This window comes from Gavialis gangeticus, unplaced genomic scaffold (assembly GCF_001723915.1).
Source record: "Gavialis gangeticus isolate Ggan-Ray unplaced genomic scaffold, GavGan_comp1, whole genome shotgun sequence".
In the NCBI taxonomy this organism is placed as follows: Eukaryota; Metazoa; Chordata; order Crocodylia; family Gavialidae; genus Gavialis; species Gavialis gangeticus.
This window is the reverse complement of record NW_017729004.1, coordinates 15,082,211-15,094,162: the sequence shown is the minus strand read 5'-3', so window position 1 is coordinate 15,094,162 and position 11,952 is coordinate 15,082,211. Positions and strand designations below refer to the sequence as shown.

The window sequence follows — 11,952 nt, the reverse complement described above, 5'->3', positions numbered from 1 at the left end:
CCCCCCCCCCCACGGTACAGCAGCAGGCGGGGGAGCTCAGGGCACTCAGCAGGGTGCAGCTCCGGCCAGCGCTGCACATCGCAGTGAGGGATGCGTCCTCTGCTGGGCAGTCTGTATCACTGGCACTTTCTGCACTTGCCAGGCACAGGAGGGAAGCCCCACATGCTGAAACCAGCTGCCTTTCCCACCCCCAGGGGAAGGTGCCTGGGGCTTTCCTCCCATGCCGCAGAGCCCCGGTGGGGAAGACAGACACTTCCAGCATGCAGGGCTTACCTCCCGTGCCCGACAAGTGCAAGGGCTGCATATGTGCACAGGGAGCACTGGCGATACAGGCGGCCCAGTAGAAGCTACAACCCTTGCTAAGACGTGCAGCGCTGGCCACAGCTGCACCCCACCGGGCACAAGTGCCCCGAGCACCCCACCTGCTGCTGCCATCTACCACTGACAGGTTGTCTGCATACCACTGGGGGTACACGTACCACAAATTGGGAATGGCTGAGGTAGATAGTCCTAATTTAATTATATTAAATAGGTGGTAAATTTGCGTACTTTTAAAAAAAAACGTTTCCATCTTTCTGTAACTCTCAATATTTGTGAAAGACCAGATTTCTCAGCTTGTCAGAAGTCTTCACCAGAACTCCCCAACTGAGTCTGGCAAAGAACAAACTGGAATAAGACTTGCGTCTAAGTCATCTTCAAAACTATAAAGTGTCTATATGTCCTGAAAACATCACATTTCTTGTAAGTGGTAAACACAAAAGGGATGACAGCTGTGATCAGGCTTCCACTGAAGTCTGCAATGAAGAACTTGCACTTCTTGCAGTGGTGCAGGATCCGATCCTAAAGGACTTGGCTAAGAATACACAGAGCCTATGTCACAATTCAAACATAGTTTGTCAGCTCAGACCATCTACTGCTCCTTTACTTATTTAATTTTTTTCAGATAAATATTTACCAGCTGGCTGAATTTCAGCCCTGCGCAAAGAACCAGCTGACATGGTTTAAGCCTGAAAGGTTAAGTGTGACATAACAGGATTTAGGTCGTGTGCTGTCCCTTCTGCATACAGCTGACCTGCTCAACTGGTGGAAAACACCCATTCTCCAATGCTCTAGTAAAGGATACCAAAAAGATCTGTAGATTTCTGAATATTTCCCCTCCCCGCCAGATCTAGGTGGCTCAGTGTAAAAAACAAACTGGTCTTCTATTCGCCATGTTAATGAAAGTCAAGGATGTTGCCACAGTGAACCCAAGTTCCAGAAAACGCAGAAGGATGCAGAAAAGCAAGGCAACTGGACAGCCAGGTACAGCCATTCAGTATAATCCTGGCTCTGGCTGGTTAACCTGCAAACCATTAGAGCTCATCTACACTATATGCATTAGCACAGAGGCCAGCAGCATATGGGCATAGGTTGTTCCAGCCCATGGCTCAGAAGTTTCTGGACACTGCAATAGCCAGTTATCTGCATGGCAGGAGAGGAGAGAAATCTGCTTTAACATCAGATCTAGGTGAATATGCTGCTTCTCTATATATGGTACAGGTGTTCCCATTCCCACTGGCTATCAGAGAATCATAGAAAATTAGGGTTCAATGGGACCTCAGGAGGTCACATCTAATCCAACCCCCCGCTCAAAGCAGGACCATCCTCAACTAGATCATCCCAGCCAAAGCTTTATCTACCTAGGTCTTAAAAACCTCCAAGGATGGAGATTCCCCAGCCTCTCTGGGAAACCTGTTCCAGTGCTTTACTACCCTCCTCATGAGAAAAATTTTCCTAATATCTAATTTAAACTTCTCTTGCTGCAACTTGAGCCCATTGCTCCCTGTTCGGTCATCTGTCACCACTAAGAACAGTCCAGATCCAGCCTCTTCTGAACCCCACTTCAGGCAGTTGAAGGCTGCTGCTATTGAATCCCCTCTCAGTCGTTTCTTCTCCAGACTAAATAAGACGAGCTCCCTCAGCCTCTCCTCTTATCTGCTGGCAACACACCTACCAATGCAGCACAGTAGGCCGTTAGCCTTCCTGGCAACAAGGGCACACTGTTGGCTCATATGCATCGTATTGTGCACTGTAACCCCCAAGTCCTTTTCTGCGGAGCTGCTGCCCAGCCAGTCAGCCCCCAGCCTGTTCTGGTGCATGGGATTGTTTCGTTCTAAGGACTTTGCACTTGTTCTTACTGAACCTCGTGAGAGGTACACACACAATTACAACCCTTGACTCACACACACAGAAGCACATTTCTTACAGCACAGACCAACCATTTCTGACCACTGATTACCTTCCTTCTTCACGCTTCCTTAGACAGATATTTTCTTTCAAAGACATCTAAAAGTAAACCTGCCCTGCAAAGACTAACTCATATAGTCGTGTCTGAGCCAGCTTTAACCTTGTGAGCTCACGTACAGCTAGCAGTACTGCCCCACCACCGAAGAGCTCATTGCGGGCTTCCTGCAAACTCGTTTACCCAATTTCTTGGGCAGGCTAGCCCAGTGGTTCTTGACCTTTTTAGACTCAAGGCACCTCCCACTGGACTCCAGGCCCCCCTCCGTAACTTTGGTTATTTGCATGACACCCAATTTAAAAAACGAGTGTATATATTACAGGGCTTACCTCCTTACACAAGGGCCTGGGCAGTAAGGGTGGGGGATCATTTAGGCAGGGACATGCCTGAGCTTGGATCATCTCCTTATACCCTGTGGCACCCTGGAGTGCCCTAACACCCTGGTTGAGCATCGCTGTGCTAGCCAGACCCAAGGAATAGGTGTATATGATCACTGGAAGGAAGCACAAGGATGGAACTGCAGGGCAAAGCCAGCCCCACCTTCAGGGCAAGAACACTAACAGGTCAAGACAGCATATACAAAGGACCTGGCAGATGTCTCCACCCAGCCCTCACCTTCCTGACTCCAACACAAGAAAAATCCTGCTTTGCACTATGCTTATAGCAAACTGACCTGGGCTCCAAGCACACAGCTTAAGATCCAATTTGCCCACTCCCCTCCCTGCTCCGTTAGCAGAGCACAGTCTCCTCCCCTCTATCCACGCTATCTGGTCACTGCCAGTAAGACCATCTCTCTAGCCAAGCTGCTCACCTCTGTAGCTCTGCAAACTTTTCTGGAACACAACTTTTTCCTCTTTGAAGTATCCACTGACCATCTCGTCCAACATCTCTCTTCAGCTGGACACGCAACATCACATTATAGCGGTGTTGTAAGCGCTCAAGGTAATGTCTTTTCTCCCAGCTGACCTCCTCCTGTAGGATTTTGAAACTGGAGGATTAAAAGCTGAATCATATACTGCTGAGCCAGCAAGCTGCTCACGCATCCAGATGCTGTGAAGAAGAACCTGCCTCTCAGACTACCTACCTGCTCTTATCTCAGGATCTCTTACCAGTGTCCTCACCACTCAACTAGGGATGCACTGAGAAGGTGTGTGGTGAAGATTTAAGGTCCATTTAGAAAAACTGATTTTTGTATGCACCTACATATACACACTGCCTGGGTAGCATCAGCATTCCTGATCACACAATTAAATATACAGTTCTGTGTTACTGGCCTTAGAGTTCACCTAGGCAAAGGCAGCAGGCTTAAATAGTTCATTCCAAACCCTTTAAGGAAAGAAGCAAAATTTAATTAACCAGATGATAAATTCTACCAACAGATAAAAGTACAACCTCATTTATGTTACAAATAAAAAGATGTAGTCACCACAAGAGGCCCACTCTAACACACGATTAAAGCATGACTGTTTTGTGGTGTGAAGAGTAACCTAACTAAAAATGCACACAAAAAGATCAAATACAATATAGCAATGCAGGCTTTAAGCATACCAGAGGGAGCTGTTCTTAATAAGGTCCCTTGGGGTTACAGCATGGACTAGACTGGAGTCAGCTATGGCATTTTCCCCATCATTACTGAAAGGCAATAGGTGTCAATATAGGAATTCTCAAAATACCTTAAGCAAACAATTATTCTCTTTCCTCCAGGAGGACATCCTGGATGAATACAAAGCAGGAAGAGATACCAGCATTTTTTGTCCACAGATAAGATGTTAAGCCTCATAATGAACATTTATACCCATTAACAACACCAATTATCTCAGAGCACATTATAAATGTTAATTAAACATCACAACATCCTGTGCAGTAAATCAGGGGATATTATTTATTATCTATAATGCTAGAGCCCCGAGGGACTCTCATATACTGGCCAAGCACTGAAAGCAGTTCCTGTATCAAGGACATCACAACCTGTTTGTAGGTAGGGAAATGGAAGCACAAGACATAGCAACACAGGACTGGGAGAGGTTTTCTACATTTTCAGGTAAACAGATTTCAAGCAGTCAGGCAGACAGAAGAAGAAGTTGAAAAAAAATTCAAGCACAATCCTGAGGGTTGACCAAACAGCCCCCAAAACATTTTTCTGCTAGCCATAGCTTCTCAAAGAGACCCACAGAAGTGGAAAAACTGTCCACATATACTTGGAAAGCAAAATGTATTAGCTATCTAATTGGGAGAGATGCCAGACAGCTCTCCGGCACAAAATGAAGGAAGGCATTTTGTGCCCAAAAGCTTGTTTAACCTCTCCCCCAGCTATACAGTTGGTCCAATAAAAGATATCACCAAAAAACCACTTCTAAACAACTTTTACATCTCACATATTATTTGGACTATCTTGGTTACAACTCCCCTACATTTATAACTGGGAAAATTATAAAACTGTATAAAAAAAAGTCAAATGAACAAAATGAAAGCTATCCTTTCATCATCTCTTTGTTACAGTGACGAGTAACAGAATTAACAAAAGTTGTCCAAGTTACTTATTACTTTTTTTTTTGCCTTTTTTAACAGCAGTATAAATACTGCATTGATAGAGTTTGAGCAGTTTACTAAAAGCATGTCAGTCAGCAGAGCAGGGAAAAATCCCCAAACCCTGACTCCCAGGCACATCCTGGAGAAACTATACTGCATCTCATTTCAATGTCACCCACCTCCTCAACATAAGTAGTAAGATACACCACCTCCTCCCATTCCTAACCTAGGGACTGAATCAATCATCAAAAGTGCTAATGTTTAAATCCATTAATAAGTGGCCAGAAACAATGACACAATGTCAAACAGCTGACCCTGCCCCAACAGGTAACTCATTCTAACAAATATTGAACTGCCCGACACCTGAGCCTTCAAATGTTGCAGGAAAACACTAAGTACAGAATGCATTTCACAAGAGTTTGGCTTAAAGAGTAAGGGACAGTTAGAAGAACTTTAACCAGCCCTTGCTTAAAGACCAGCATTTGTTTGGCTTCACCTCAAAGGTTTTGTAAACTCACCTTCTGACTAGATGTTGTCACTCTGCCAAAACTTGAGCTTGTCAGAGGTCAAACAGAGGAACAGCTTAACCTCAACTTTTTGAAACAGGAGTCAGAACTGTGTGAGAAAGCAATATAAATACAGCTTTGGCTTCTCCAAAATAGGTCTTCTGAAACATGCCACTAACTTCATGTAAGGTTGCCTGGAAGTGCTCGACCTTTTTTGTGAAGGGAAGACAAGAGATGCGTGTGGGTGTGTGCACGCTCCTAGTTTTTTTAATCAGAAATGTAAGAAGTTGCTAAAACTGATATTATAGTTGTCGGTGGAAGTAAGGGGACAAACCTGTGGAAGATCTTTCTGAAGGAGTGGCTACAATACTTAGGAGAAAACATCACTTCATTACCTTAGCTTTATCCAAGTATCTGTGCTTCCTCCTTTGATATCCTTAACTTGCCAACAGCTTCCTTCCTTCTGATGCAAATCTTGGGCAACAGCGAAGTCTTTGTTAACAAAGTTTCCCCCTCTCCCCCAATTCCCACACCAACATTGTTTTTAGTTTTCATCTCTGCAGAGTTTCTAGAAAAAGCAGTATTTACAGTATAATAAATATGGGTTAGACCGGGGGGGGGGGAGCACTCTCCCACTCACAAAGTCAAGTTTAGGTGTCACTTGCAATAACTGCATGAAAACAATTTCCATGTTTGGAGCAAAAGTTTATCCTTAACAGCAGTAAGAACTGAAGTCATCTTCACTGGGCATTCTGGACATACCCTGTTTGCCATCCCCATCGGCATCTACTCTCTGCCACTGCGTGAAACAAGACTATCGTGCCATGACACTGAGCCTAGACCCACCAGGACAACTACTAGTTGAACAACAACTGATTCCTAGGGACAATAAACAACAGGAATGGGAGTGAAGGTTACAGGCTAATAACCAGTATGCCAAGGGAGGGCACCAAGCACAGAAATGTGGTTAGTGCCCACTGCCCCATGAAGGCATCTAAGGAGTCAAAGGATGTTGCCCAGTGAAATTCTGCTTGAAGACTCCATGCAGGACTTGCCAGCCTATATCCCTGGTGGGTCATGGGATTGAGGTGCACCAGGGCTCCTCACCCTCAAAAGACCCTCACCAGGTTGTGTCTAGACAAAATGTGAGGGCAAGGTGGTGAATGGTATGGAGTATGAGTATATGAAGGTGATGAGGATGAACAGGTTTGATGTCCCCTAGGCTGCTCAGAGGGGGTAGCAGAGAATGCCAGGGGGGCTGCTAAGGCAGGAGTCCCACAAAAAGCTCCAGAGCGCTGTGGGATGTGGCAGCCAGAGACTGCCCTCTCACCAGACCTGTTGGGCATGGGCAAGGAAGGTTGGTGGCAGGATAGCCTTGCCCTTCTGAAGCAAGCAGCTTGGAGAACATGGCATGGGCAGCTCCCTGCTCTGGGCCGCTGCAAAGGAATCTGCCCATCCCTGCCTGACAAAGTCCAGGGGGTCTCTGATACAAGTAACGTGAACCAGGATTATATTCCAGCACACGCAGGGGACCCCTGTTACCTGCACCACCAGCTGTGTTTTTTTCAGCTGGGAGGTCTCTGCATCTACAGATCTAAGACAAGAGACCAACTTCCAGAGCTGAGGGAGGTGCTGGCAGAAATCTGGCAGTTTGCCCAAGTCTTGTACAGGGAAACCTCTCAGATTAAAGAGCTGCTGCTTGTACATGAACCCTCAGAAGCAGCAGAAGGCAAGTACCGCACCTCTTAAAACTACAGACACCCTAGGAGCCTCTGCAAAGCCTTGAGAGAGGTCCTTTCAAGGGTGCTGTAGGGTGCCACACAATGCTAAGCACTGTTAAATGTACAAATATGGTTCACAAGGTAAACCCAGAGGACTCAAATAAGAACCCATAGAGTCAAAAACACTGGGGTCTTCCTCAGTTCTTTGCAACAGAAAAATTGCTCTGTTATATTTCTGTCATCAAAAAACAAGTGAAAACTAAGAGCTGGCATTTTCCCAGGAGTGCATCAAGTCTGCCAAGGGGTACTTTGAGTCTAAAAAAAAGGTTGAGAATCACTGATCTATGGTTGGACCCAGGAAATGGCAATCCTTATGTCCTCCTGGATTTACAGTTAACACTAATTAACCTTTTCATACCACCCAAGAACTACCATTTCAGCAGATATCACTGCAGTGTCTGACACTTGGCTCACACTCCAATGATTTTCTTCTGTTCAAAGGCCAGAAACATTTAAACAAAAGCTTAGATTCAAGAGCAAAAGTAAACAGCTGACCATTCATCCACCCGATTTGACTCCCAACAAATAAGTTTCTACCATCTTCTTACTAGCACATGAGATTCACCCACCAGCACAATCTACTGAAGAGGATTTTCTTTCATTCACGAAATGCAGGGTTTCCAACTGTTTAAATTATTGCCATTACAGAAGGAGTCAGCTACTGTACACTGCAAATGAGACTATGTTGCAACAAACTAGTGTGTAATCTCAGTTCTTACATGGGCTTTTTACTTTAAAGCATCACAACACAAATCTCATTCTCCCAGTTTCTTAACTTGTAAATTGAGGAAAGAGAAGGAAAATGGGGGGAGAAATTAGGCAACTTTCTCAAGCTGAAAACCATTAAAAATGGTCACCCTACATAACGGCCAGCAACCAGCTGTGAGTAAATAAGGAGGAAAAGGCTCTAAGGCCTCCTACAGACATTATGTTCATGACAATTAACATGTAAATCACATCATAAATAGTAAACCTGCCATACAGTCAGGCAATTAATGGTGCAACCAAACAAGAAACTAGTCACAAAAATATTTCACATGGGGACATTGGCAGGCCGCACGCAAGGCTGAATCACAGCTGTCAGCCTGCTGATGCACAGAGATCCCATCAGCTGAGAACTCCCCATGCAAGTTGAAAGGGTGCAATGGGAAGCACAACATCAGGGCGAGCCCCAGTACTGCATTTCCTGGAGCACCCTGGCATCAGGGACAGAGTCCTCGATGGTGGGCTCCTCACCCACCTGTTGCAAGATTGGGATATGACAAATTTTATTCTGGATCCAAAAAAATCATGAGTCCTGTCATGCACATGGCATGGCAGGATGCCTGATTCTGGGGATGTGGGATAAAGTTTGCCATATCCTAATTGCACAGTACAAATCTAGGAGTACGTGCCCGTTCATTTAAATAAGACGAGTCTATGAAAAGCAGCTTTGAAAGACCTAAGCAAGTAGCTGATGACCTCAGGGTCAAATGGGAGTCACGGCATTTTACCGAAATCAGCAGGAGTTGCACACACCCACCTTCCTGCATCTGAAGTAAAGTATACAACATATTAATATATCTTCATATTACAGCTCCTGCCATTAAGGCACTCAACAGGCAATTTAACCTCCAAATACAGTATATTTACTTCATCTTACAGATAGGGAAACAGGCTAATTGTCACCTGATTTTCAGAAGTGCTGTCTAATGGTCAGCAATGAACTGAACTGCAGTCCACGGAAGCTGCAGGTGCTGAGCACCTGTGAAAACCATGTCGGTGCGACCCTTTGCTGGGTGACGGAGTACAGTAGGGTACCCTCACACTTGCACAGGTTTAACCAACCAGGGTGTATAGGCACAGAACAGCTAGACTTCTTTTGAAGGGGAAAATAAAATCCCCTCAATAGCAGACTCTCTCATCAATACACACGATAACACAGGCAGAATACCAATATGTTAGGTCTGATTAGTGATACAGCCTGGCGTCAGATTCATAAGAGTCCAGTTCATGCTTAGAGAATTCAAGTACATTTGGATTAGAAATACCAACTTATAAATACCAGAAAGTGTTCAACGCCAAGCTAATGAAGTGGTGGTCAGAAGCTGGGTTTACCCAGCTGTGCTGCACAGTCCTCCTTTCACGCCAGGATGCTGCTGTCTACCCACACACCCGGCACCCATCCACCTACGGCATTCTCTTGCCTAGCCCTCTTCTTAACAACGTGTGGTGATGTAGGATTACTTTGCTGGCTGTCATTTTAAGCCATCTGGCGCACAAACACACAGCATGCCGCTCACAACATCCTCTTCCTTTGAGATGCTAACAAAGATTTCTCTTCTCATCAGTGCAAAGGTATTTTCTTTTCACTAGCTGAAACAGCTCCTAGACAAATGGGACGACCTGTGTGCTAGTTCCAAAAAAAAAAAATTTTTTTTTAAATCTGAGGGTATTTTGTAATGCATACAACACACATCCTGGGAGTCATCCACCAATCACCCCTTGCAGACACAGCTATAATTAAAGACACATTGAACAGTGGCCTTTGATTCAGCCTCTCCTCCATTAAACAAGCAAGCGTTCATATCTAAATACACTAGTTTTCAACAAGACTCCAGTGCTCTGTACAACACTTATCAGACATATGCTAAAAAGCCTGCAAGGTCAACCCCATGGAAGTAAATTTCCCAATACATTTATAAAGGTTTAAAAGCTACCTACTTACTCCTTTGCAAATTAGAGCCCTAAAAGAAAAGGATGAATACAAAACAATTAGTAGCGGGGCAAAAAAAGCGCTCACCTTTCTCCAGCAGAGCCAACACCACAAAAACAGGCAAGGTTACGTGGTGAAAGCATATTTACTACTGCAGCTAGGTCAAATCCAGCTGGTCTCTTCAGTCCCAACAAACAATAAAACACTGAGTCTGACACTGAACACTTTGCTTCTGAGTACTGCTTATAAGTCCCAAGGAGGCTAGTAACAAGCACACGTCTCTCTCTGACGACAGGCTAATTTGGATGAGATCTTAGGAAATGAATGCTGCAAAACTATTTCTGATCCGGCTGCATCTCCTGCCCCAGAGAGAGCACTGTGAATTTTTTTTTAAACTAATGCATGATCCATATGTTTGGCAGCACAAGCAGTGGTAAGACTTTGTGCTGCTGATTACTGCAGAAGTGTAAACGCTAACTACATCTAGGACAGTGATTCTCAGCCAGGGGGTAGGAGCACCCAAGTGTACCCCAAGATACTCTGAAGAATGCCCCAAAGTGAAAGTAGATAAGCCAGCTATGAGGAGATAAAACAGATAAGCACCAACCCAGGCTCAGTCCCTGCCTGGCTGTTCAAGCACCCCTATTGCCCAGCCCCTCTGCAAAGAGGTATGCACTGTAATAAATATCATAAGTTAATTTTTGAAATGGGGCACCACTCAGTTCACGTAAGTTATGGAGGGGTGCCTTGAATCTAAAAAGGTTGAGAACCACCAGTCTAGGATATTACTGAAGTATCCATCATCACAGCATCTACCCAACATGGATTGTAACGGGAGCATTAGGGGACTGTTAAAGCTGTACAAATATTTCCATTCTGATCGCTCATTTGCTCCTTGCTTTTCAAATCAGTTGAACTTGTAAACTTCCAGTGTTCTGGCTGAAATTTTTTAGACTTTTCTTCTTCTCAATTCTCTGTTTGTTAATTGAGCAAAAGTGGTTTGGCTTGTTTTTCCTAAAGCTAGTACAAGTGAAAACACATTTTCCCCTCGTTATAAGAAAATCCTGAGACTTCTTCTTTTGAATAATTCTTTGGACAAAAAAGCTGGGAAATAGCACTTACATTTGGCAGCCAAATATACCTCTGTGAGCAAAAGTACTTTTGAGTGGGCCACTAAAAATTAGGTTTGATTTCACTGAGCTTGTCTGTATTGAGCATGCACAGCATACTACGCACACATTCCTGGCTGAACTCATGTGGCAGGTTGGACTAAGGTCCAATCCTGCAATAAGATCCATGAAGACAAAATGTTGCATAGAATTCACCGCAGGATTTCACTTTCATTTGTGCAGGAGAAAATACTTCTAAAGCATTTCTGGGCTCAGACGAAAGAACTTTACAGGACACCTAGGTTGCCTGCATGTAAGGGTCAGAAGCATTAGTTAGGCAAGGCTGCTTCAACAGGACTGACAAATCCCATCATTCCCAAAGGTCACAGCTGTCCTCATGGAGCCAGCATGAAGGAGACCATCTGTTTCCATCTTGCCAACCAGAGCTAGAATTCACAGCCTATCAGCTTATTTTCCCCACACCAGAAGAGGTTGAGACTTGAAGCACAAAGTTCCTTTGTGCACTTTCTTCTTGTTCTAATGCTTTTTTTCCTTTATCATCTGGAAAAATTACATCTAAATACATTAGCAGAGTTAAGTCTTCACAGTTAGGCAGGAAACTATAGGCCAGTTAATCTTACCTCAGTCCTGGGTAAGCTTTTTGAGAGAATTATCCTGACGCATGTCTGCGAGGGGCCAGCAGGGGAGATTATGCTCAGGGGCAACCAACACGGGTTCATTAGAGGCAGGTCCTGTCAGACCAACCTGGTGGCCTTCTATGACCAGACCACAAAATCCTTAGACGCAGGGGTAGCAGTGGATATGGTCTTTCTGGACTTCAGGAAGGCCTTCGACACTGACTCTCACCCCATTCTCATTAAAAAACTTGGAGACTGCGGCATCAATACCCACACAGTCAAATGGGTCACTAGTTGGTTGGAGGGCTGCACCCAGAGAGTGGTGGTGGACGGGTCATTTTCAACCTGGAGGGATGTTCAAATTTGCTGATGACACTAAGATGTGGGGGGATATGGGCATGCTAGAAGGAAGG

General features: G+C 44.8%; 1 protein-coding gene across 6 annotated transcripts in view; it reads right to left on the bottom strand.

Annotated features, from left to right (window-relative positions):
• The window catches only part of GALNT11 (polypeptide N-acetylgalactosaminyltransferase 11), a 106,057-nt gene that overhangs the window by 69,086 nt on the left and 25,019 nt on the right, over positions 1-11,952 (bottom strand). For 2 of the 6 annotated variants that reach the window (XM_019508125.1, XM_019508131.1), the window contains exon 1: positions 3,093-3,202. The exons of 1 other annotated variant lie outside the window; for it this stretch is intronic. The gene's annotated coding sequence lies outside the window, so the exon portion shown is untranslated. Of the gene's footprint in view, positions 1-1,993; positions 2,017-3,092; positions 3,261-9,879; positions 10,027-11,952 lie in introns of those variants that run through there. 3 more of the 6 variants (XM_019508127.1, XM_019508128.1, XM_019508130.1) reach the window with 3 other exon arrangements.